General features: G+C 50.9%; 1 protein-coding gene across 27 annotated transcripts in view; it reads right to left on the bottom strand.

The window, feature by feature from the left end:
- The window catches only part of LOC105494043 (phosphatidylinositol transfer protein membrane associated 2), a 171,171-nt gene that overhangs the window by 96,225 nt on the left and 49,266 nt on the right, over window positions 1-25,680 (bottom strand). The window contains exon 1 of one of the 27 annotated variants that reach the window (XM_011762185.2): window positions 1,496-9,595. The exons of the other annotated variants lie outside the window; for them this stretch is intronic. The gene's annotated coding sequence lies outside the window, so the exon portion shown is untranslated. Of the gene's footprint in view, window positions 1-1,495; window positions 9,596-25,680 lie in introns of those variants that run through there. 27 annotated transcript variants of the gene reach the window in all.

Genomic DNA, 25,680 nt, shown 5'->3' with positions numbered 1-25,680 from the left:
CTCTCTCAGTGTTTTATGATGAAAGTGTTCAAGCATATGGCAAAGTTGAAAACATTTTATAATGAACATCCATATATTCACCATCTAGATTCTACCGCTTCTTCTCACTTTTTTTATTGCAGTAAAATACATATAACACAAAATTTACCATTTTAACCATTTTAAAGTGTTCACTTCAGTGGCATTGAGTATATTCACAATGTTGTACAACCACCACCTCTACCTAGTTCCAGAGTTTCAACAACCCAAAAGGAGACCTATTAGCAGTCTCTCTCCAGTCCCCTCTCCCTCAGGCTCTGTCAACAAAAAATCTACTGTTTGTCTCTATGGATTTGCCTATTCTGGACATTTCATATAAATGGACTCATAAACTACATGGCCTTCTGTGTCTGGCTTCTTTCACTCAGTATCCTGTTTTCAAGGTCCATCCATGTTGTGGCGTGTGTCAGTTCTTCATTCTGTTTTATGACTGAATTGTACCCCAATACATGGATGGACCACATTCAGCTTATGCATTATCCATCAGCCAATGGACGTGTGACCTGTTTTCACCTTTAGCTATTGTTGTCACATTTTTTTTAAGAGACAGGGTCTCGCTCTGTTGCCCAGGCTGGAGTGCAGTGGTGTGATTGTAGGTTACTGCAGCCTCAACCTCCTGGATTCAAGTGATCCTCCCGCCTCAGTCTCCTGAGTATCTGGGACTACAGGCCAGGGTCACGCCACTGTGCTCAGCTTCTCACTTTTAAAATGAAGTCTTCAGAGCCCAGTGAAATGTCCTAGAGCCCCTCCTAAGGGATTTGTTCCCAATGTTGCAGGCCCAGAGGCCCCAAAGTGAGTGCTCACCTCACCCTGCCTTTCCACTAAAGCAATGCTCCCCATGGGTGACCAAGTAAGGGAGGCTCCGGCTGGCCCTGGGGCCCAATGCAGAGATCCTAAAAGCCTGTGTGTAGCCCGCAAGTGGGTCTCCAGCCTCCTCCATCCCGTCCCAGGTAAGCAGTCAGCTGGGCAGGGAGAAACGTGCATGTGCCAACCCCACACTCATGCTTTGAGACCAAATGAACCCAGTGCCAGGACCACTGGCACTCACTGACTACGTGACTAGCCAGTCATCACCCCTCTCTGAGCTTTAGCTTGTTCAGCTGTGAAATGGGGCAACAATCTCTACCCCATGGGGTTGCTCTAGAGACGAGGCTGGCGCTGCCCAGTAGAACTTTCCCCAATGACGAACATGTTACACACCTGCGCTGTCCAGTGCAGCCACCGTGACCTGCCACTGTCCCCAGGTGGCTACCGAGCACCTGAAATGTGATGAGTGGGAGAGGGGAATAGAATTTTTCCATTTTATTTCACTTTAATTGACAATTGAACTTAAACAGTCACACGAGACTGGTGGTCAGTTCTAAGGCCTGAAGAGATGACAAGTGTGAAAGGACGCACGGTCCAGGCCCAGGCCTAGCTCCTGGTCTCTTCCCTCAACCCCTCCTCTCCTACTTACCCCACAGTGTCTGGGCAGGGGAGCAGGCTCTGTCCACAGCCCAGCTCCAAAGGCACCTCTAAAAGGACAGAAGGTGGATGGTGGGGCTCTCAGGGAACAGCACAGACACCAACTGGGGAGTGGGCACCATAGACTCCATAATGACGTGGGTCTGGAACCGCAGGCCTCTCCTCTGCCCTGTTCTAGAACCCCCCAACTGCTGTTTCCCCTAGCAACTCTTGAGGTTATCCCTGGAATGTCTGGGCAAGGGCTGTAAAATTGGAACATGTCCCCCCCCAATCCCTCATGTGGTGGCAAAGACCCCTGAGGAGATGTACAGAGGGCCTTGGTTCTCAGCTAGGCTGTGGAGCTAGGCACTCAGGGAAAGCTTCGTATAGCCAAGAAGCTGCTCTCTCAGGCTCCTCTGAAAGGGAGCGTCAGGACAAGAATCCAGACCTGACTGCCACCCAGCCCTCTCACTTTGCAGAGGCAAAAATTCAGACTCAGAAAGGGAAGTAATGGCTGGGCGTGGTGGCTCACACCTGTAATCCCAGCACTTTGGGAGGCTGAGGTGGGTGGATCACGGGGTCAGGAGATCGAGACCATCCTGGCTAACACGGTGAAACCCCGTCTCTACTAAGAAATACAAAGAAAAATTAGCCAGGCGTGGTGGTGGGCGTCTGTAGTCCCAGCTACTCGGGAGGCTGAGGCAGGAGAATGGCATGAACCCTGGAGGCGGAGCTTGCAGTGAGCCGAGATCACGCCATTGCACTCCAGCCTGGGCAACAGAGCGAGACTGCGTCTCAAAAAAAAAAAAAAAAAAGAAAAAAGGAAAGAAAGAAATGGAAGTAACTTCTCCAACAGGGCAGGGTCTGAAGCCCACAGTCCTGACCCCACTGAGCTGGCCCTGCAGGAGCCTCGGGAGCAGACCCAGGGGCAGAGGGCACTGTGCACCCTTGCTGGGTAGGCAAAAGTCTGTCTGCTTCTCTACAGCTGTGTGGCTTCAAAGCCCAGACATCAGGGACTGAAGACTGAGCAAGCCATCCCTCTCTTGTCCCAGACCCACCTGAACCCACCAAAGCTGGGAAAGGAGGGGTAGTGGAGACTCCAGAAAAATAGGAAAAATTTAAACACAACCACTAAGTAAAGCATCATTAACTCCTGCTGTGCTGAGCCCACATACAGGTAGGAGTCACGCAGAGGTGGGAGCTGCAGCTGAGGATGGGCCTGTACCCCCACCCTGCAAAGCCTTCTCCTGGCTCCCTCAAAAGACTGGCCAGAAGGACCAGGACATGCTCAAAGCCCTGAATGGCCTCTCTCCACCCTCTCAGAGTGAGGGCCTGCAGGCTCCGCCCTGCTACCTCTCTGCCCTGGCAAGGCCGTGGGCAAGTTCCCGCCTTGGGGCATCTGGACTTGCCACTCTCCCTCCCCTCTGGTCAAGGGCCTCTTCTCACTAAGGCCTTCCTTGACACCCTGATGTAAAACTTGGCCCTGACTCTAACCCTGGCATTCCTCTGACCCTTTCTAATTTTCTTCAGAGCGTTGATCGTTATCTGGTACCCGACTTAGTTTTCTTTCTTCTTTCCTTCTTATTTTAAAAATTGTGGTAAAATACATGTAACATAAAATTTACCATCTTAGCCACTTCTTTATTTTTGTTTTTTTGAGACAGAGTCTTGCCCAGGTTAGAGTGCAGTGGCACGATCTTAGCTCACTGCAACCTCTGCCTCCCAGTTCAAGCGATTCTCCTGCCTCAGCCTCCAAGTAGCTGGGATTACGGGCGCCCACCACCATGCCCAGCTAATTTTTATATTTTTAGTAAGACGGGGTTTCACCATGTTGGTCAGGCTGGTCTCAAACTCCTGACCTCAACTGATCCGCCTGCCTTGGCCTCCCAAAGTGCTGGGATTATAGGCGTGGCCACCATGCCTGACCCATCTTAGCTACTCCCAAGTGCATGTTCCATGGCATTAAGCACATTCACATTGTTGTGCAACATCCCCACCATCCTTCTCCAGAACCAACTCACCTTCCTCAACTGAACTCTCTATGCATTCAACACTAACTCCCCATTCCCCCTTCACCAGCCTGTTCTACTGTCTGTCACTGTGCATTTGACAACTCTAGGGACCTCATCATATAATCATGGTAAGTGGAATCATATAGTATTTATCCTTTTGTGTCCAGTGTCTTTCACCAAGCATGTCTTATGGGTTCATTCATGTGTTATAGCATGTTCTTTTTAAAATATTGTCTGCCCAGGCACAGTAGCATATGCTTGTAGTCCCAGCTACTGGAGGCTGCGGTGGGAGGATCGTTTGACCCAGGAGTTTGAGTCCAGCCCCCCTGGGCAACATAGCAAGACCCTATCTCTAAAAAAAAAAACACAAAAAAAGTTTTTCACTGTCTGTCTCTCCTACTAGAATGGAGTCTCTGTGAGGGCAGCGATGTTGGTTGGCTGTATCCTTGGGCTGGAAGAGTACCGGCAAGCAGCAGGCACTGAATAGAATTTCTAAATATACAAACAGATGAACCAATGGATGGATGGATGAATGAAGACCCTGTATAGGTCAGTGCCTCAAATGTCTGTGCCTGGCCTTGAGTTATGTCCCTCATCCCCACTGTAGACTAACTCCTGGTCCCATACTACAGCTTTGGAACTGAAGCCCCAGGCCTACCATCCCTGAGAGGCAGCTGTGCTCAGCATGGCAGGATGCCCCATTTGACGGTAGGCTTCTCCCAGATGGCTAACTGCTTCAAGTCTTTCCCCCAGTTACATCCCCCAGATGTAACATGTCTATGGGAGAATTATGACATGGGCAGATGAGAGTCCCAGCCATGGAGGTGACAAGGTGCCTTGGAGCCTCACAGGGCAGCAGCCACCAGGAAGAGACATGGAGGCCAGGAAGGTCCTGGAACACCAGAATTCGGCCAACAGAGCCTAAGGCCAGCACTTTGTGGAGGGGAAGCAGCCTGGGGGCATTCGGGAGACCTGGAGATGTGGCAGCTGGCCAGGAGCTGGGCTACAACCTTGACAATCACTAACCTCTCACCTTCTCCTCGTCCTCCCGGGATATTTATAGCCTCCCTCTTTCTGAAAACTCCTTCACCCATTTTTCTGAGCTTAACAAGCTTGGTGAATTGAAGTCAGGTGGACCACCCCCCCAACCTCAGCAAGCCTGCTGGGGTGACTGCACTCAGGCCAGGCTTGCTGACAGCTCCTGCTCCATGACAGGGACCCTTGAGGGCCTGCTGAGAGTCACAGGGTTGGGGTGTCCCCGGGAAGATGGCATCTAAAGAGAAGGCAGCGGCTGGGCACCCAGGCATACCTCAGCCAGAGATGCTGGAGGATGGTGACCCCAGAAGGGTTCAGCTCACCCCAGGCCTCCTCCCTGCTTTAGGAAAAACAAACAGATTGGGACAGTGGAAAAACAGCTGTACCTTTAAATTATCTGGCCCACAGATACGAAAAACATTTGCATGTTGAAGCTGTTTGCATCTTCAGTTATTTTTAGGGTGAACCCAGTTGCCTCCCCTTGGAACCGGATGAAGCCCCAGAGGCACGTAGTCCTTTTTCCCAGGCGGGGGTCCTGGTCCTGTTTCCCTGGGAATGAGGCTTGAGCATGAGCTCTCTGGGACCCAGCCCCCGACCAGAACCACGCGGTGCATTCAGGCTCGCGGGAGGAACTGGAGCACCAGGGAGCCAAGGCTGCAACTTTGAAGATTTGCCACTGCTGACATCATGGCCACCCACCTGGGGCCAGAAAGAGCCCCTCCGCTGCCCCCGGAGCATGGGTGAAGAGACGAACGCTTAGCCTACTGCTGCCTCTCAGGCCAGGCCCAGCTGATGGGAATAGTTTGCTGAGATATTTCTAGAGCCAGCAGCAATTAAAGCAGATTTTGTCTTCCACTCCCCTTCCCCAAAACAAGAATAAATCAGTTCTACCAATTTCCCAGCTAATGATTTCCTCCATTAAATTAAAAAGAAGAAGAAAATGTTTTCTTAAATGGATTACCAGCCCTGTGCTTTCAGAGACCATGTGACCTGTCAACTCCTTTTAAGGTCTGATACATCAAAGTCCCTGAATTAATTTTTAATAAATAAAAAAGTCATAGTCTAAGAAGCACCACCCCACATACCCCCCTTCCCCATCAAAGGTCAGCTCTGAGCTGATTCTGGGAAGCCAGCTTAATCAGGCCAAGTACGGCTCTTAATAGAGCACCAGATCCATTCCACAGATGGGAGAGATGAGGCTGAGAGATGTCAGGTGCCCAAGCATTGAAATCAGGCCCTGAGATGAACCTAGAGTTGTGGCATGCACCGTGGAGTCCTACATGTGGAACTGAGTCCTTGATTTTGAGAGGCGCCTGTCTGGAGAGATGCAAACAGGTAGATCCAGGAGCTGAGGAGTAACTCAGTAGGTGTGAGCTAGCGCCATCTGCGTGACCCAGATGGAGGCTCCTGGGCAGGACCTGGGCTTCTCTTCCTCTTTTGCTCCCTGGCAACACCTGGTACAGGGTCAGCACACAGTGCTGACATCCCTTTGCTTCAAAAAGTCCACCCCCTACAACATAGACAAACCTCAAAAACATGATGCTGAGCAAAAGAAGCCAGACACAAAAGGCCACATATTGCAAGACTCCATTCCTATGAAACATCGAGAAGACGCAAATCCATAGAGACAGAGTATGGCAGGGGCTACTGGGGGTGAGGAAAAGGGTTGGGAGTTGTTAGTTAATGGGTGCAGTTTCTGTTTGAGATGATAAATAAAATTCTGGAAATGGATAGGGGTGATGGTTGCACCCATTGTAAATGTACTTATGCCAATGAACTATACACATAAAAGTGGTTAACACAGTAAATTTTACGTTATGTATATCTTACCACAACAACAACAACAAAAAAATACAAGGAGAAAAAAGCCCACTCTCCAGAATGCAACTTGAAGATACAGGATGGCCAACAACTCCATAGGGACGATGGTGGGACCCTCTGCAAACTGCACCCAGCCAGACTCAATGCTTAAAGCACAGCTCAGAGGCTCACAGGGCCTGTCTTGTCATGTAGGAACACTAGGGACCTTCAGAGAAGGGCTCTTTGTGTGAGCCAGCATGACTGAGCCAGGATGCCCTGTCTCCCTGGCAGCCAGCCAGATGCCACAGGGCAGGCAGGGGCTGAGAAGTCTCCATGAACACCTCCCTGGAAGGCACCTCCTGGTCTCTGCATTCACTGCACCCTCTTCCTGAAACGCACTTCCCAGAATTCCGTAACTTGCTTCCTACATTTATTTAGGTTTTCACAGGGAGGTCCTCTCTGACCATCTACAGTCGGAAAAATACAGGGAAGGTTGCTGGAGCCAGGCAAGGTAGCCGTGAGCAAGAAAAGGAAAGCCAGGGCCCCAACACTATGACATGCCAGCACCTTCACGCTCCCTGGCTCCAGAAAAGCAGCTTGCAGGGGGCATCAGGTCCGGGCTCCATCATTTACCAGCTAGGGGGCCTTGGCCAGTTTCTTCAACCCCCTAAACCTTGGTTTTCTCATCTACAAAATGGGGGTGAAGACAGTGTTTGTCTCTTGGGCTTTTCTGAGGACTACAATGAGATGATGTATAGTAAGTGTTTAGCATATGGCTGGGACATGGTCAAAGGTTGGTAAATGGTAACGATACATGGATTATAATGGAAGTACAACATTAATCCCATAGGCTGGCCAGGATGTGTGGGTCAGCGATCCTGAAGGCAGGAGAAGGGGCCAGTAGGGCCAGATCACAACTACAACTACTCTTCTCAGCATGTGAATTAACTGATTGAATCATTTTGTCCCCGTGTTGCATATGAGGAAACTGAAGCACAGAGAGGATAGTGACTTGCCCCAGGACACACAGCCAAGAGATGGTGGAGCCCAGATTCAAATTCTAGTCATCTGGCTACAGGCCTGAGCTGGCCACCACTGTTCCATAGGGTGTCTCAGGGAAGTGTGGAAGGAGGCTCAGAGAAGAGTCTCTGGCATGCAGAGGCAGACCCACAGCCAGCTTGCACAGCTCTGACTTCTGGACGTGAGTCTCTGGAGGTCCTAGGGAAAGGTTTCAGAGCAGGTCCCTCAGGGAAGCCCACAGAATGGTTGGACTGGCCTGGTTCTGCTCAAGGTTCTTCTCAGGCCCAAGACCTTGGTACTCAGTTCTGCTCAGCCCAGCCACGTTGATTAGCACCCAAGGGTGCAATTAACTCCTCCAGAACCAAGACTAGGGCACTAAAGGGAATTTGTATCTCCATGTTCTCGCTTATGAGGCTTTCCTTAGATACCGTCAGAGAGACTGGAGACAACTAGAGACCCAAATCCTTCTAGGGACTAGAAATAGCAGGCCCTGTACACTCGTGGGAGACTCTGTGTGTCCTGCTGAAGGGCAAGCTGCTTCCAACTCCTTCTCAAAGGGAATGAATTTCCCTCAATGCAACTTTCTTTTTTTTTTTTTTTTTGAGACAGGGTGTCACTCTGTTGCCCAGACTGGTGGAGTGCAGTGGCGCGATCTCAGCTCACCAGCAACCTCCACCTCCCAGGCTCAAGCAATTATCCTGCCTCAGCCTCCCGAGTAGCGGGGATTACAGGCGCATGCCACTACCGTCCGGCTAATTTTTTTAGTAGAGACAGGGTTTCGCTATGTTGGCCAGGCTCCTGACCTCAAATGATCTACCAACTTTGGCCTCCCAAAGTGCTGGGATTACAGGAGTGAGCCACTGCGCCTAGCGCTCAATGCAACTTTCTAAAAAATGCCTACTACAAACCTCTTAACTAATGACTCTCTTAGGCTACTGCAATACAGAATTTCTTTTTTTCTTTTTTTTTTTTTTTTTAGAGACAGGGTCTCGCTCTGTCACCCAGGCTGGAGCACAATGGCACAATCACAGCTCACTGGAGCCTCAAACTCCTGAGCTCAGGCAATCCTCCCATCTCAGCCTCCCAAGTAGCTGGGATTACAAGTGTGCACCACCATCCCTGGGCAATTTTAAAATTTTTTGCAGAGACAGGGTCTTGCTATGTTGCCCAGGCTGGCCTCAAACTGCTAGACTCAAGCGATCCTCTGGCCTTGGCCTCCCACAGTGCTGGGAGCTACCACGCCCAGCCAGCAATACAGAATTTCTAACTAGTCTCCCTCCTTTCCACTCCAGCCTCTACAAGGTGGCCCAAGTGAGCATGTTAAAATAAAAACACAAATGAGATTGTGTTACTCTCTACCTCAGAATCCTCCAAGAACTCTGTTCACACTTTGCATTAAGTCCAGCGTCTTTACAATGACCTGCAAGTCCTCCAAGGTTGAGCCCCTGACTCTCCATCATTTCCAATCACCTTTCCTCTCTTGTTCTGTTCCAACCACACTGCCTTCCTTGTTTGCCTCAAACTTGCCAGGACACTTCAACCTCAGGGCCTTTGCACCTGCTATTTCCTCTTTCCCAGATATTACATGACTTGCTTTCTAAATTTATTTAAGTTTCTACAAAGAGGTCCTTTCTGACTATCCAAGCTCTCGCCACCCCACCACCCCACACCTCTCTCTTCCCTCCCTTTGCTTACTTTTCTTCCTCGCATTTAGCACCACCAAAGAGTGTATTTTAGGAAGGAATTTCATTTGGTTCACTGATGAATCTGTGCTTAGAACAACACCTGACACATGAGTGGTGTTCAAAACCTCTGCTGATGGCTTTAGAAGTGAGAATGATTCGTGGAAGGTAGTGACTGGACGTGGAGGGGTGTGGGGGTGGCAGGAGGGTGGTGTGGGGCTTTTGAGAATTGGTGAAAGAAGAAAAACTTTGAATAAATGAATATGAAATAAGTTAAAATGGTAATCAAAGATCTTCCCTGCTCCCCCCAAAATATCCCCAGGCCCAGAGAGTTTTATAGGTGATGCTAGCAAACTTTCAAGAAGTTCAGAAGGAAAGGTCACTCTTTGTTGGGGGAAGGGGGACAAATAAAACAAAAAACAGGCCGGGCGGGGTGGCTCAAGCCTGTAATCCCAGCACTTTGGGAGGCCGAGACGGGCGGATCACGAGGTCAGGAGATCGAGACCATCCTGGGTAACACAGTGAAACCCCGTCTCTACTAAAAATACGAAAACTTAGCCGGGCGAGGTGGCAGGCGCCTGTAGTCCCAGCTACTCGGGAGGCTGAGGCAGGAGAATGGCGTGAACCCGGGAGGCGGAGCTTGCAGTGAGCTGAGATCCGGCCACTGCACTCCAGCCTGGGCGACAGAGCAAGACTCCGTCTCAAAAAAAAAACAAAAAAAAAAAAAACAAAAAAAAAAAACAGGCATATCTTCATGATCAAGATGCCATCTGAGTAGGCGCTAAAGTAAGATTTGAAGCCACGACAGCAACAACTTGGAATCCCCCAGGGAACCATGTGTATGTCTCCTTTGCACTAATGTTGCCACCTCCAGAAATGCCCTTCTCCACCTTGCCTCTGGTCTGAACCCTCTGTTCTCCTTACTAAACCTGCTCTATTACTCTGGACATCCAAGCACACAGTGAGCACTGCATAAATGTTAGCTGCTGTTGGGCTTACTTGCTTACAAGTCCGAGTCTCCGGCTAATTTGTATCCCCAGTGCCTGACACCATAGCAGGTATACAAAAAATGATAGAGGAAATGAACAAGGCACACAAAAAGCCTAGCAAAAGCTACCTATTTACTCTAAAAAAAGCTTTCGGGCACAGCTGCTGTAGGCATGCAAACCAAGGCATCCAGGCTGCGCAGCCCTGAGCCCACCCTCAAACTCTTGGCCCCATGAAATTAGGCAATAGGGGCCCTAGGTGAGCCAGAGGGCACTGAACTGTGCCTCAAAATTAGCGCTTCCTGATATGAGCAAGGAGGTGACAGCAGCCAGAAATCGCTACCTCCCTGCACCCAATGAAGCTGACAGAAAGTTCTGGGTGACTCAAGGCTCTAAAATGTAACATTTGTCTGGCTGTTTACTTCCCCTTTATGCAGCTCAACTTCTTAGATCCTTCTTCCTACTAGTGGGAGATGGATCCCAGTGGTGAGAAAAAAACAAACCAAGTCCTAGAGTCTCAGGGGTCTTTAAAGCTGAGCCGAGGGAAGACAGAGATGAAAAAAGATGGAGGAAGTAGAGAACAGAATTTTTCCTCCCATACTTACACAAAAAAGGATCTCGAATACCCCTGCTTCATCCCCAACTATCACCACTCATGCCAACAAAGTCAGAGAAACCCCTAGATTAGCTACTGCTCTAAGAACTGACTCTGTCTTTCTCCCTCACCCATCAATCCCCTACCAGCCTTCAAACTCAGATCAAAATTCCGTGGAGCAGGAAAGCAGGTAAGACCTGGGTTCTGAGTGTGACAAACCACCATCCTCTGTGAAAAGGTCTTGCTGTGAGCCATCAAGACCACAAGCATGAGTCAGAGCCAACAAATGGACATCTTTTGCAGCCAGTGGAGAGACAATGAGCTTTGCCCATGAACAAAGATGACTCAGTGGAGCCGCAGAAAGGAAATCAACATTTATGGAGTATTCTCGGAGTTATCAACAGCTGTGTAACACATTAACCCAAAACTTAGCAGTCTAAAACAAGAAAAAGTTATTATTTCATGCTGTTTCTGTGGATCAGGAAGCTGAGTGTGGCTTGGCTGAGCATTTCAGGGTCTTCCATGGGGTCACAGTCAAGATGTTGACCAGGGTCATCTAAAGGTTTGGCTGAGGCTGATAGAGTCACTTCTAAGTCAACTCATGTACGTGATTGATAAGTTAGTATATGGTTTTTGGCAAGAGGTCTGTCTCAGTTCCTCACATTTCTGGACCTTTCCGGAGAGCTTGAGTGTCCTCACAAGATGGCGACTGGTTTCCCAGAGAAAGTGATCCAAGAGAAAGGACAGCAGAAATCACATTTTCTTTTCTTAGAGACAGAGTCTCACTCTGTTGCCCAGGCTGGAGTGCAGTGGCACAATCTCGGTTCACTGCAACCTCCACCTCTCAGGTTCAAGTGATTCTCCTGGCTCAGCCTCCTGAGTAGCTGGGACTACAAGCACAGGCACCAACACACCTGGCTAATTTTTTTTTTTTTTTTTTTTTTGGTATTTTTAGTAGAGATAGGGTTTCACCATGTTGGCCAGGCTGGCCTAGAACTCCTGACCTCAAGTGATCTGCTTGGCTCAGCCTCCCAAAGTACTGGGATTACATGCGTGAGCTACCACACCTGGCCCACACTGTCTTTTATAGGGCCTTGGAATTCACACTCTGTCATTCCCAACACCCTATAAGATACACATGTAGCCCGATTCAGTATGGGAAGGGACTGCACAGGGGTATGACTACAGGGATGGGAGACTGAAGCCAGCCTGGAGGTGGCCAGCACAGCCACATTGTGGTCTTCCTAACCCTTGATCTAGACCATCTTCTTTCATCCTCAAGACAGCCCCTGAAGGCAGGCATTTTCATTTTATAGACATAGGTTCCTGCATATCCGCACTGACCTGAGCCTCTTGTCCAGCCTTCTTGGGGCAGAGAGAACAAACCGGTGGTGAGTCATGTAGTGAGAATATAGTTGCAGGAATCCAGGCGGAAGGAGGCTCAGGAGAAGTGCAGGGTTCAGCTACTCACACGGTCACCGCTTTGCTACCAGGAACAGGCCACCCGGCCACTGGTGGCATTACAGAAACAGCAAGGAGCATCTGCTCTCTCGGTTCTGCCACCTTGTCCCCTCCTGAGGTGCCTGACTTCACAGCAGGATTGCCATCCTGCAGCCAGTTCATTAGGTGGCCCCCTGTGCAAGGCGCCTAAGCGATCTGTGGCAGCAGGTGCCACCTCGTGGGATTTGCAAATTATAGTCACTCAGAGGCGGAGGACACAGGTGAAGAAGGCGTCAGTCCCACCAGCTGCCAAAGCTGCCTTGTCTCGCAGGAAAACACGACTGAGGCTTATCAATTTCCCCCATTTCATTCTCACCACCACAGACAGGGAAGAAGAACTGATTAAGTCCATAAATCTAACTTCTCCACCCAGGGCTGGATGGTTCTCAAGGACAGTTATTCCTCCTCTGCACAGGCCTGGAGTGGGGGTGCTGAGTGTGAGTCGTGGAATGGAGACAGAAGTTGGTATCACCACCCCCAGGATCAAATCCATTTCCCTATGGCACAAATGCAGAGAAGTACATTTGAGCACTACAAGGACTAGGGTCAGCTATGCTGATATTTTGGAAGAGGCCATGACATTATGACCCCCAGGTGAGCCACAATGATTCACACTGGAAGGCACCTTCCTGCTGTCACCCAGAGCATACAGGAGCCTGGCCTGAGTTTCTACACAGAAGATGTGTAGAAACACATCTTTGGGCTGCCTTGTCATGTAGAGAAGACCTTGGCCTTGGAGAATTAGAGCTGTCCTGATCCACTTCCAAGCCGTGAGACCTCCTTGCACCCTGAGTCCTCATCTCTCACCCTGCCTTGTGGGGCTGATTCGAGGGGGAAGTGGTATGATGTGCACAGAGGCCCCAGCACGGCACTCACCAGGGGGAAGAGAGTCAACACTGAGCTGTTTCTCCATTCTTCCTTGCCCTCTTGCTTTGTTTTGAAACCTAAGGGATCCCTGGAGTAAGGTGGCCCAGCAGAGAAATCCCCTAAAGAGCGTTCTGCACCTACACACTGGAGTGGGTACGACGGACCCCACTTGGATGCTGCAGATTGTTTCCTGCAACCCCTGGTTCCAGCCTTGGAACAAGAACCAAGGAGTGGCTCTGGGGTGGCCCAGCAGAAAGCTGAGCAGGGCAGTTAATTTTAATAAAAGGACTCCAGGTCTGGCACCGTGGCTCACGCCTGTAATCCCAACACTTTGGGAGGCCCAGGCAGGAAGATGGCTTGAGGCCAAGAGTATGAGACCAGCCTAGGCAACATAGTTAAAAACCTCATCTGTATTTTTTCAAAACAAACAAAAAGGACTCCATCCTCCGGAAAGAGTAAACAAATACTTAACTGCCCTCATCCCCATCCCTGGGCTGTGATCAGTCAGGCTAATCTAGTCTTGCTGGATTCCCAGATCTGCCCAAAAGCCTCCTCAAGGCTTTAGATCTTCTTCTCAAAGCAGGGCCTGAGGCCAGACACAGCTGGCTCCCCAGGTTTGGCCTGCAGACACCTTTGGCCTCCTCCAGCAGAGCCACTTCTGCCTTTGCCATGCCCTCTCCTAACCCATCCCAGGTCTCCGAAAGAGCGAGGAAAAACTGCCAGAAAACTGGAAAGAAATCCTTTCCTTCCTGATCTCTGCAACTCTTCCTCCCTCTCAGTGGTTGCTCAAAGGAAGGACATCACCTCCCCACCTTGACCTCTCCCTGCAGTCCCTGGAACCCCTCTGGGAAGCTACAGTTTATGTCACTTACAGTCACTGCTGTATGTCCTCTGACCCTGTTGCCAACTGAGAACTGTGTTTGAGATGTAAAAGCACCCTTTAAAAATGCACTTGTGATCCATGGATGTGTGGATTGACAAAATGTGGTCTTATACACACAGTAGAAGATGATTCTGCCATGAGAAGGAATGAAGCTCAAATGCATGCTCCTACATGAACTTGAAATCATGATGCTCAGTGGAAGAAACCAGACACAAAAGGCCACATGGTGTATCACTCCATTCATATGAAATGTCCAGGATAGGCAAATCCAGAGATAGAAAGTAGATTAGTGGTTGCCAGGGGCTGGGGGTTTAGGGACAAATGAGGGATAACATCTATCTAGGAGCTCATTTTTGGTGTGATGAAAGTGTTCTTTTTTAAAAACCTTCATTTATTTTTACACATTGTAAGATAATAGAAGAAAATGTCCTAAAAGTAACTGTGGTGTTCACTGTACAACTCTGTGAACATATTAGAAACCACTGAATTATACACTTTCAATGGGTGAATTGTATGGCATGTGAACTATATCTCAATAAAGCTGTTATTTAAAAATACACACACACACACACACACACACACATACCTTGAAATAATCATCTGTAATCAACAGAGTCTGGCCGCTGCAGTGAAGCGACCCTCTGCTCCTGAGCCCCTTAGTCCTGCCACTTGGCAGCCCCTCCAGAGCCAACCTCCCACACCCCCAACCTTAAGTACTGACTCTGGGGGCCAGCCCTGGGAGGGAGAACAAGCAAAAGACTCAGCCCCTTTCCCAAACTCTGAGGATGGAGCCAGAGGCCCCAGAAGACAGGCTGCTGCAGCCCAGGAGAGACTGCTCTTCCATGGCTTTAATACCTCCAACCCTGAGACCAGAAGCCCCAAGACACCAACATCCAGTTGGTTTGTGAATGACTGTGAGGAACCTGGAGTCCGTGGAAGGACACAGAGCCAGGAGGCCTGGGCCAGAGCCCAACACCACCAGAATCCCCTGGGTAGAGGCATCCCCACCCACACTCAGGATCAGCCCCCTCATCTCAGGGACAAACCCAGCGAGAGGCCCCTCAGGCTGGGCTCCGAGGCCGCGGCTGGCCCAGTGCAGCAGGCCTGGGGATGCTATGTGGTTGTGAGAAAGGCCTGGTTAGGGGCTACATGGACACAAAGCATCGTCAAACACTCCAGGTATCACTGGACCATGGCAGCTGCTTCTCTTGTGGTACTGCTGGCTTAGCCAACCGAGCCAGGTGACACATTTCAGGAATACTTGTCTTATTTGAGCCTCATCAGTCCAGGGCTGGCTGTAGACTTAAAGGGGGCTGACCAAGGTGACAGGTCCGCCAGCCAGAGGAATGGAACTCAAGTGGTGCAGGGGGTCCCAGGGCACCGGGAAGCCAGTCCAAGGCTCTGAGAGAGCTCAGGGAGGTTCCTGAGGGTGGTGACCCTGTCTGACCTCGGAAAGGCCTCATGTCTTCACCCAGCAGGCTGAAGCGGAGCCCAGCCAAGGCCTGTGAGCCTGTGCTTCCTGCCAGGCTTATCCTCTGGCGCACTGGGCTCACACACAATGCCACTGAAGTCTCCATCATCTGCTCTGCCCCAGGAAAGTGGGCTGAGTCCTCTGCGGACGTTACCCAAACAGCTGCCTCCAACTCTGGCCATAAAGCCAGGAACTTGGGAAGCTGGTAATTGGAGAAACTCTTCTCCTTCCCCCACAGGACCATAAATCACCGTCCTCCATCTGCACAGATGCATCAAAGGCTCAGACAGCCTTCTCTGAAACCAAGCACAGGCAGTGGGGTGGGGTCCTGGGGTGGGGTCCACCTCCCAGAAGCAGCTCCCAGGTGGGGCCAAGGGCAGGGAAGGGCAGGTTCGCATCTGAGAATCGAAGGCCTTGGACTGAGCGACCTCCTGGCTCTGACCCCAAGTCTGACTCATAGTTGGGAACAAACATCGCATCTACCCCCAAGGCAAGATTGCAGCCACACAACCTCTCCTTTCTTCACTCTATTTATCAGTACACCCTCGCAGAACCACAGACACGTGAAAATATTTATATGACCAGATTAACTCCTGGGCTTCATGGCGCACTGAAGCAAGCGTGTTTATCCTTCCCTCACACAACACTTTTTGCTCGGTCACTTATTTTTCAAGGCGCTGGGGCTCACAGCATAGCAGTGCGTCCACATTAGGGTGGTTGGTGGGGGAACCAAGACCTTCCACCCCACCATCCTTGCACAGCAGGCTGATTCAGGGCTTGAAACGTGGTGAGGGGGCCTGGGGGAATGAGCTGGTCCCCTGGGGAGTCAGCTATCTCTGCTCCAGACCCTGGCTCCTGGCAGTAGCCAAGCTTGCTGGACAGTCACCCCTGTGGTGACGGCGAGAGCCAAGCAAATCGGAACCGACGGCCCTGTGCTGGGCACAGATCCCGTTTGGCAGCCCCTGCTGACGATTGCTCTGTGCTGCCATCTTTAGAAACAATCGTTTTTTGGGCATGCACCCACATGTGTACATCTCGATTTTACAGGCTCTGTTAAAAGCGCAAAGATCTTTCAGGTACTCAACAAAGCAAGATGTCGTGATGTTGCCACCAGCCTGCCCCCTCCTCCCCCCGCCTCCGACCTGTCACCCAGATGAAGTGAGATGAAGTGTCTTCAATACACACATCAGAGCGTGTCACTTCTCTGATTAAAGCCCCTCAGCGCTCCCCTTGGGTTTCAAGGCAACATCTAAGCTCCTTAACCAGGGCACAAGGCCCCCAGCCTGGTCCTTCCTGCAGCTGAGTCCCAGCCAGGCTCTCACAGACAGGAGCCCATGGGGCTCCTGCCTCGGGCCCTTGCAAAGGCGGTTCCCTCTACCCTCGTTTACACCCAACCCTGCCTCCTGTGTTGTGTGAACTTGGCACCCCACAGGGTCTAGACCAAGCATCAGCACCCTGAGGCTCGCTCCATGGGCTCCACACCCCAGGGGCAGACTCCCCAACCCCACTTCCACAGGGCTTGGCACTATTGTGAGGATCACCACCGCCCATGACTGATGCCTCCGATGGCGTGAGAGCTCCTTGAGAGTGGGGGGCTGAAACTGATTCACTCTGTAGCCCTGTAGCTCAGAGCCCATACTCAGGGCTGAAAGATGAATACATACACTTGTTGCCTGCTCAGGGAGCCAAAGTGGCCCCGTGGCTTGTCCCCTGAAGCCCTAAAGCACCAGGAATACATTGGGAATTGGGACAGGAGGACAGACCCCTCCTTTGAGGGACTGGCCCCACTCCCATGTGATGGCAGCTCACTCCCCATCTGTAGCCAGCAAGCACGCCCAGGCACCATTTATTTATGCAATATTAACGCATGCCCTGCTTGCATGCCCCAGCTCTCGGCCCTGGTTAAATGAGGCCACAGAAGAGAAACGGGCTTGTGGGAAGCCATTTCCCATGATTGGTGACTGCACAGCAACCATATTTTATTCACGGTGAGTTCCTGAGATTCTTGCCAGCTTACCGACTTCAATCCTTTTCCATGAAAAGTGTGTCTTGGGCATGCGTTCTGTTCCTCACCCAATGCCAGAATCTGCTTCTAGCTAGGAAGAGGCAGTGGGAAGATGGGGAGGGGGGCGAGGAATGAGAGAGAATGCAAAAGGACATGAAGAAGGAAGAAAGAGGGAGGAAGGTGTGAGGAAGGAGCAGAGAGGAATAGGGAAGGAGCCAGCCGCAGGCCCGGGGGCATCTGGAATCCCTCCCCCTGCGCCACTAGCCTAAACGAGGGTCCCCAACACCAGCCAGCCTGGGCTGAGCAGTGATGACCTGCAACCAGAAGGCAAAGCTGTACTCTTGTCAAGAGGAGGGATCCAGGCAGGGCGGAAGCAGAAAAAAGACACAGGAAGGTGGCTTGTGGAAGCCAGGAGCCACCCAGCAGGATGCCAGGCTGGCCATAGAATCCTCCAGGCCCAGCAGGTCTCCCTGGCCCCTCTGCAGCAAAAACGAGGCCCAGGGAAGCTAGGGGAACGAAAGGATGTTGGATTGGTGCCACTGTGCTTAGCGCAACACAGCTGTCCCCAAGACTCCCCAGGGTGGGGCCACCCTGCCATCTCTCTTTATTATTATTATTTTATTTATTATTATTATTATTTTTTGGTACGAAGTCTCGCTCTTTTCGCCCACGCTGGAGTGCAGTGGTGCAATCTCGGCTTGCTACAACCTCTGCCTCCTGGGTTCAAGTGATTCTCCTGCCTCAGCCTCCTGAGTAGCTGGGATTACAGGCGCCCACCACCACGCCCAGCTAATTTTTGTACTTTTAGTAGAGATGGGGTTTCACCATGTTGGCCAGGCTGGTCTCGAACTCTTCACCTCAGGTGATCCATCTGCCTTGGCCTCCCAAAGTGCTGGGATTATAGGCTTGAGTCACCGTGCCCAGTCTGCCATCTCCCTTTTATTAGTGATTGCAAAGTGCTAAGGGGGAAAGACTTCCAGGAGCCCACTTTTCTGCACAGTCCTCAAGAGGCCAGCACCTCCTCTCCTCTCCTTGGCAGACCCTCCCTCGCTCCTCTACCCTTGACCCCACAGGCACAAGTGAGCTGTGGCTGGGAGTCAGGAGGGGAGAGTATCTTTCTTAAGGCACACACACACTCAGCAGTGGTGGCACGGATGGGGAGGTGTTCCAGCAGACTTATTTATAGCCAAGCAGCCTGTCCACACACTCTCCAGTGTGGCCTGCCTCACTTGCCTGCCTGCCTGCCTTCCACTGGGGCTTTTCAATCTGTGTCTATATTTATCGCCCAAAGCCATTGGGATAATGGCAAGAACAGAAATAGCCTTGAAGACATTCACGTGAAGATGATAGGCAGGTCCCCAGCTCCTGGGCTGACCTCGCCCCTACATCTGCCACTTGGCAGTGGGTATGAGGAACAGCTGGACAGAGCTCGGGAAGCGGCTGCAGCCAGATGGAAACAACATAATCCTCATTTCTCTGCTGGCCTTGGCCCTCTGTAGTGATGCAGGGGACACATCGAAAATGATACATTACAGTTGCCAGGCCACAGGGAGACCAAAGGTGACAGAGATTCCTGACGTCAGTGTGCTAATCAGAGCAGACAGTCCAGAGAAAGAGAGAAGAATCAAAGGCAGCAGCACAGCCTCACAGAAAGCAGGTCACCCCAAGCACCCAGGTTGCAGGGAGATGCCCTCCTGTCTGGCTTCTTGCACCTGGACAACACAATCATGGGCCCATTTCCCATTTCTGTCCTCTGGGATGAGTGCTGGCCCACAGGCTCTGGGAGATACTCTCAGGGGAACAAGGATCTGGGTCCTAAAGAGGCCCGGAATGGGTCAGGGCTCATGGGAGGAGGAAGAAGGCGCCAGATGTAAGTCAGGACCAGGATGGGGAGCTGGACATTTAGGCAGGGTGGAGGGTGTCAGGGACCACCAGCTGGAGCCCTATCATAGGAGGGCAGCAGTGCGAGAAAAGAAACATGTGCAGGCCGGGCACAGTTGTTCACACCTGTAATCCCAGCACTTTGGGAAACTGGGAGGATCACTTGAGCTCAGGAGTTCAAGACCAGCCTGGGCAACACAGTAAGACTCTGTCTCTACAAAAAGAGAATTTTTTTTTTAATTAGCCAGGCACAGTGGCCTGCACCTGTAGTCCCAGCTACTCCAGAGGCATAGGCGGGAGGATTGCTTGAGCCCAGGAGTTCAAGGCTGCAGTGAGCTAATATGCAAATGGAGAAAAGGAAGCCCCTCCTAATAAGAAGCAAACACACAGATGCCATAGAGACAGCCACAAGGTTGGTGAGTGAGTCTCCCGAATCCCACGGGCTCCCAAGTGTCCACTCCTGAGAGCTGAGCTCAGGGGCCAGCTTCCTTCCCAGCTCGATCTCCATCCTGCCAGCCTTTGTCTCTGCACTTCAAGAACCTGAAACTTCTCAGCACTCCCCAAAGATACCATGCACTTTGAGTACTGAAGGCTCATTCTGGTCCCTCTGCCTTTCCCCCTTTACTCCTGATAAACTCCTCCACATCCTTCAAAGCCCATTTGAAATGCTCCCTCTTCTATGAAATTTTCTCCATCGGATGTCAGCTGCTGCCTTCTCTCTGCTCTAGCTGCACTCTGTGCCTCCCGTCTGTGCATGTGCTATGCATTCTAACACGTGTCTATATCCCCATCCCAGGGGCTGAGTTCCCCTTCCTCACTGGATCTCACTGATTCAGTAGGCAGAGCAAGCACCCGCCAGATAAGGGAGGCAACTGATTCCCTCCTTCACGCTCACCCAGAACTGTCGATTTTGCCGAAAAAAAAAAAATATATATATACATATATATATATATATATATATATATATATATTTTTTTTTTTTTTTTTTTTTTTGAGACAGAGTCTCGCTCTGTCACCCAGGCTGGAGTGCAGTGGCGCGATCTCGGCTCACGGCAAGCTCCGCCTCCCGGGTTCACGCCATTCTCCTGCCTCAGCCTTCCGAGTAGCTGGGACTACAGGCGACCGCCACCTTGCCTGGCTAGTTTTTTGTATTTTTTAGTAGAGACGGGGTTTCACCGTGTTCGCCAGGATGGTCTCGATCTCCTGACCTCGTGATCCGCACGTCTCGGCCTCCCAAAGTGCTGGGATTACAGGCTTGAGCCACCGCGCCCGGCCATATACATATGTTTTTAAAGAATGAAACCTCATATATACCAGAACTCCTTTGGAGATGAGAGCAAAGGCAAGTCTGGCTCTCTGAATCTGCCTCCCTATGCTCCTCGGAGAGCACCCAGTGCAGCAAGATTGGGAAGCTACTGTTAGGCCAGGGCTTGGCTGGCGGGACAAGCGGGATACTCCTCTATGGAGAGGGAGCAGACCCACCTTTGTGCCTGTGGGCTGGCGAAGCCCTGGGGGCTCTGGGCCACACCTGCAGCACTGGCAGACTTCCCACAGGCTCCTGGCCTGAACACCATCTCCTTCCGCATGGCCGATCACAGAGGAGGAGACCAGTGCAGAGGAGAACTAGGCACGTAGCTAAGGGCTGGGTTAACTTTCTCCACGCTGCTTTTTTAAAGACCCAAACAGGTCCTAGCTCCTGGATGCCTGGCTCCAGGTCCCGCTGTGTGCCTGGATTTAGATGCCTCTCCATGCTGGCACTGTTCCAAGTCCCACCCACAGCCTCGCAGATCCCACAGCTGGCGCAATACCCTCAGGAAGGCCCTCCAGCTGAGGAGAGAGATGCACAGATGTGCCAGGCACTGATAGCCTGGGAGGCCTATTCCCAGGGGCAATCAGAAGACTAGAAAGCACTGAAAAAGGCAGTGCCCTGTAAGGACAACTCTACATCCACAGAAAACACCACTGACAGAGCACCCAGGAGTGCGGGCACCTATGCCCGGGGGAAGTAAGAATTGCAGGTGATACGCGCACAGCCTTACCAAGGACTCTGCAGACACCCGCTCCTTTCCTCCACATGACCACATGCAGTAAGGACTAATAAGGTCCGCATTTCACAGATGAAGAAACTGAGGTGCAGTGAGTTGAGGAGACTTGCCCAAGGTGTCCCAGGCAGTTAGGTTCTGGAACCTGCATTAACCACCACACTATACAATTCTCCATGCAGATAAAAGACTGTGCAACATAAAATGCTGCAGCCTCTCTGGAAAACAATCTGGCAATTCCTCAAATATGCTGAACACAAAGTTACCATATGACCCAGCAATGCCACTTGTAGGCATATGCACAAGAGAAATGAAACATGTCCAATAAAAACTTGTACACAAGCTGGGCACGGTGGCTCACGCCTGTAATCCCAGCACTTTGGGAGGCTGAGGCGGGTGGATCACCTGAGGTCAGGAGATCGAGACCAGCCTGACTAACATGGTGAAACCCCGTCCCTACTAAAAACACAAAAATTAGCTAGACGTGGTGGCGGACGTCTATAATCCCAACTACTTGGGAGGCTGAGGGAGGAGAATCGCTTGAGCCTGCTAGGCGGAGCTTGCGGTGAGCCGAGATCGCGCCACTGCACTCCAGTCTGGGCAACAGAGAGAGACTCTGTCTCAAAATAAATAAATAAATAAATAAATAAAGTAATGCAGCACATGGTACAGCATGTGTACAGCACGGATGAACCATGAAAACACGATGCTGAGTGAAAGAAGCCAGACACAGATCCAAAAGACCACATCATGTATGACTCCATTCATACGAAATGTCCAGAAAAGGCATTAGCCATTCTTCTTCTCTATCAGAAAAGACTGAGACCCAGTCAGACTCACCTGAGGCAGGAACAGCATCTAACGCCACCCTTTCCACTGTGTTTCTGTAACTCCAAATAATGTCTAGAACTCCCTGGTTCCAGAATTCTTTCCTGACTTCACATATGAAGGAACTGATCATTTCATGTGCCCCATTCCCCACACATACCCCACACTGACATTGATCAGAGAGCTCTGCCAGCCAGGTGCACGGCCACCTTTCCCAGGCATACCCCACACTGACACTGATCAGAGGGCTCTGCCAGCCAGGTGCACGGCCACCTTTCCCAGGCATACCCCACACTGACACTGATCAGAGGGCTCTGCCAGCCAGGTGCACGGCCACCTTTCCCAGGTAGCTGCAAGTGCCAGGAGCCATGGCCACTCCTATTTGTTCTAGGGAAGAACATTCTTTATTGAGCACTTAATAAGTGCCTGACACAGTGCACAGGTGCTCTGTACTGATTTTCTTTTTTTTTTTTTTTTTTTTTGAGACGGAGTCTCACGCTGTTGCCCAGGCTGGAGTGCAGTGGCGCGATCTCGGCTCACTGCAAGCTCCGCCTCCTGGGTTCACGCCATTCTCCTGCCTCAGCCTCCTGAGTAGCTAGGACTACAGGCGCCCGCCACCGCGCCCGGCTAATTTTTTGTATTTTTAGTAGAGACGGGGTTTCACTGTGGTCTCGATCTCCTGACCTTGTGATCCGCCCGCCTCGGCCTCCCAAAGTGCTGGGATTACAGGCTTGAGCCACCGCGCCCGGCCTGTACTGGTTTTCTTATTTGTTTTCTTTCCTTTGGTCAAAGTATTTTCAAACCTAGGCCATTTTTGGGAGATGCTTTAATGCTTCAAAAACACACTCTTACGACCTCAAATATCCCCTTGCAGTGGGACATAGTGTGGGCTGACCCTGGGCCAACCTGTGATGCAGGACAAGCTCCCTCCTGCCGAGATGCCACCTCCGCACTCCTATCTCACTGTCATCAACTTGCCCTGCTTCTTGGTTCACTCAATAAACACATCCACAGTGAAGTATCAGTGAATGCAACATATTTCCCAATACTATTTATCATTTGAATGAAAACTAGAAAGAGGGCAATGCTTGACTAAAAGGAATAAGGGACCAATAGTGAAATTTCAGGCACTGGAGGGATAATGGAGAAATGGCTCTCCTTCCCAAGCCCCTCAAAGCACAACATTTACATATTATTTTTACCTCTGGCACATAGTGCAGTTCAGGCACACAGAAGGTGCTTAGTACATGTTTGTCATGTGTTAAGTGGCCTACCTAAGGCCACTCCTCCCATCTGGGAACCTGTCCCCTAGAAAGCTCTAGTGCAAGCTCCATGGGGACAAGCCATCAAGTTCCCTTTTCCGAGGGTGGTGGAGTGAGTTCTAAAACCCACCACCAGTCTGGCATGGTGGCTCATGCCTGTAATTCCAGCACTTTGAGAGGCCAAGGTGGGAGGATCACTTGAGGATGGGAGTTCAAGACCAGCCTGGGCAACATAGCGAGATCCTATCTCTACATAAAATTAAAAAATTAGCTGAGTGTGGTATGCATCTGTGACATGCAAGTTCGAGACTGCAGTGAGCTAAGATCGCACCACTGTACTCCGGCCTGGGTGGCAGAGTGATCTTGCCTCTAAAAAACAAATTCTTAAAAATTATAGTGCCCACCACTAATTTGGAGGCACAACCTAAACATAGCATTCAACCTCAGTTGTCATAGAACTATGTCTACACCTGAGAATTGCCACAGAAAATGCAAGGAAGTCCCCAGCAAGGTGTGTTAGAATGCTGCATCCCAGAGCAGGAGGGAGGAGGCTGAGGAGAGGAAGGAAAAGGCTGAACAACTTGTGCTGTGGGGGAAGATGCTGCCCTGAGCTACTTAAGGGCAGAGAGCTTGTCTCCAGTTTCCTCACCGTCTCCGCTCCCTCATCCAGCCTCAGAAGAGAACACTAAGAACTCACCTTCTGCAAGGACATGGGGCTAGCCCAACACCAAGCCCAGTCAGGCCTTAGCCTGCCTCCAGCAGCCTGGCTCTGCCTGCTCCACCTCTGGGCACTGTGTCCTTAGCCATGTCCTGTAATCACCTGTGAGCACCAGGGCATTCACCAGAGCAAAGGGCAGTTGAGAATGGTTTACCGGGGCAGCCCATACACCAATCAATGGAAGTAATTTCCAAGTTGTCATTCCTCAACAATACATTTACTGTGATGGGGACGATGAATTAAAAGACTGAAAGAAAAAGCAAACTGGATTTCCCTCCCCTTTGGCCTATAGATTCAACTCCTCCCAGGAGAGCAAAAGCAGAATCTTTCCCTCCCATCCCCCACAGGCAGCCCTCATGCTGAGACATGTAAAGACAACACCTGATTCTTCCCATGCTGAGCTGGGAACTTCACAGGTCTCATTCCGAATCCCACCAGCCACAGGAGACCTTAAAACTTGTCATTAGAGCAGCCTTGCACACTAAAAAAGAAAAGTACCAGCTTTCTTCACAAAGAAGCAAAGGGAAGTCATCCAATGTAATGCGAGGACACCCCACAGTGATCAACCTAAGTGTATGTATGGTCCTGGCGGTTTAAGGGAAACCTGTTCTTGGTGACACAGTTACCTGTAGGGCAGTCAGATCTCAGGCCCCACCGACCTTCTTTGCCTGTTGTATTCCAAGAGACTGAATCATGAATTTGTTTATTTAGAGACAGGTCTCACTCTGTCGCCCAGGCTGGAGTGCATTGAGGTAATCATAGCTCACTACAGCCTTGACCTCCTGGCCTAAAGCAATCCTCCCACCTCAGCCTCCTGAGTAGCTGGGACTACACATGAACACCACTACACCAGGCTAACTGAATCATGGTTTTAAACAAACCACCTTGGTAGACACAAGGCCTCTGGTTTGTGTTCCCTGGGGCATCTGGCAGCAACAGAAGTTGTTTTCATGACTGTCCTTACAGTGATGATCCCCTGACCTTGGCCATTTCCTTGCATATGCCTCTAACACGAACCTATGACCCTGATCATACAGGCTCCCTGGGTTTGCTCGTCTGTCTCCCTTGAACTGTTAGCGCCTTGACAGCAAGACTCTCTTATTTGTTCAGGCCTGACACTCCATGGAGGCTCAGCACGAGCCAAGTGAATAATGCACAGGAGCACTGACTTTGATCTGCCCAAAGCCTGACATCGTCAAGACTTCAGCAGAGCTAAGGTCAAAATGCTGGTCCAGAGAGAGCTGCTGAAGGCCCAGAGTGCCAAGAATCCTCAGCTCACAAAGCCTCAGGCTCCTGCCAACCAGTGGAGGCTGCCACCCTGGCCACTGTAGGTGCTGTCAGGACCCTGCGGCTTGGCTCTGGGACCCTGGGGCCAGTCCTTCTTCCCTTGGACCTCAACTTCACTGGAACCATTCATTGTTTCAGCTGTAAAAACACTGGACCTGCATTCCAGAAGCCCAAATCTTGGCTCTGCAACTAGCCAGTTTGCCATGAAACTTTGGACAAGTCACTTCTTTTCTTAGGCCTCAGTTTTCCAGTGGGTTAGGTGTAAAGGTCGGCCTAGATGACTTCTCGCGTCTTCTTCTTTTAAGCAAGGGGCACCCAATGCCT

Source organism: Macaca nemestrina, chromosome 10, assembly GCF_043159975.1.
Source record: "Macaca nemestrina isolate mMacNem1 chromosome 10, mMacNem.hap1, whole genome shotgun sequence".
Classification (NCBI taxonomy): Eukaryota; Metazoa; Chordata; class Mammalia; order Primates; family Cercopithecidae; genus Macaca; species Macaca nemestrina.
This window is presented reverse-complemented; position numbering and strand designations above follow the sequence as displayed.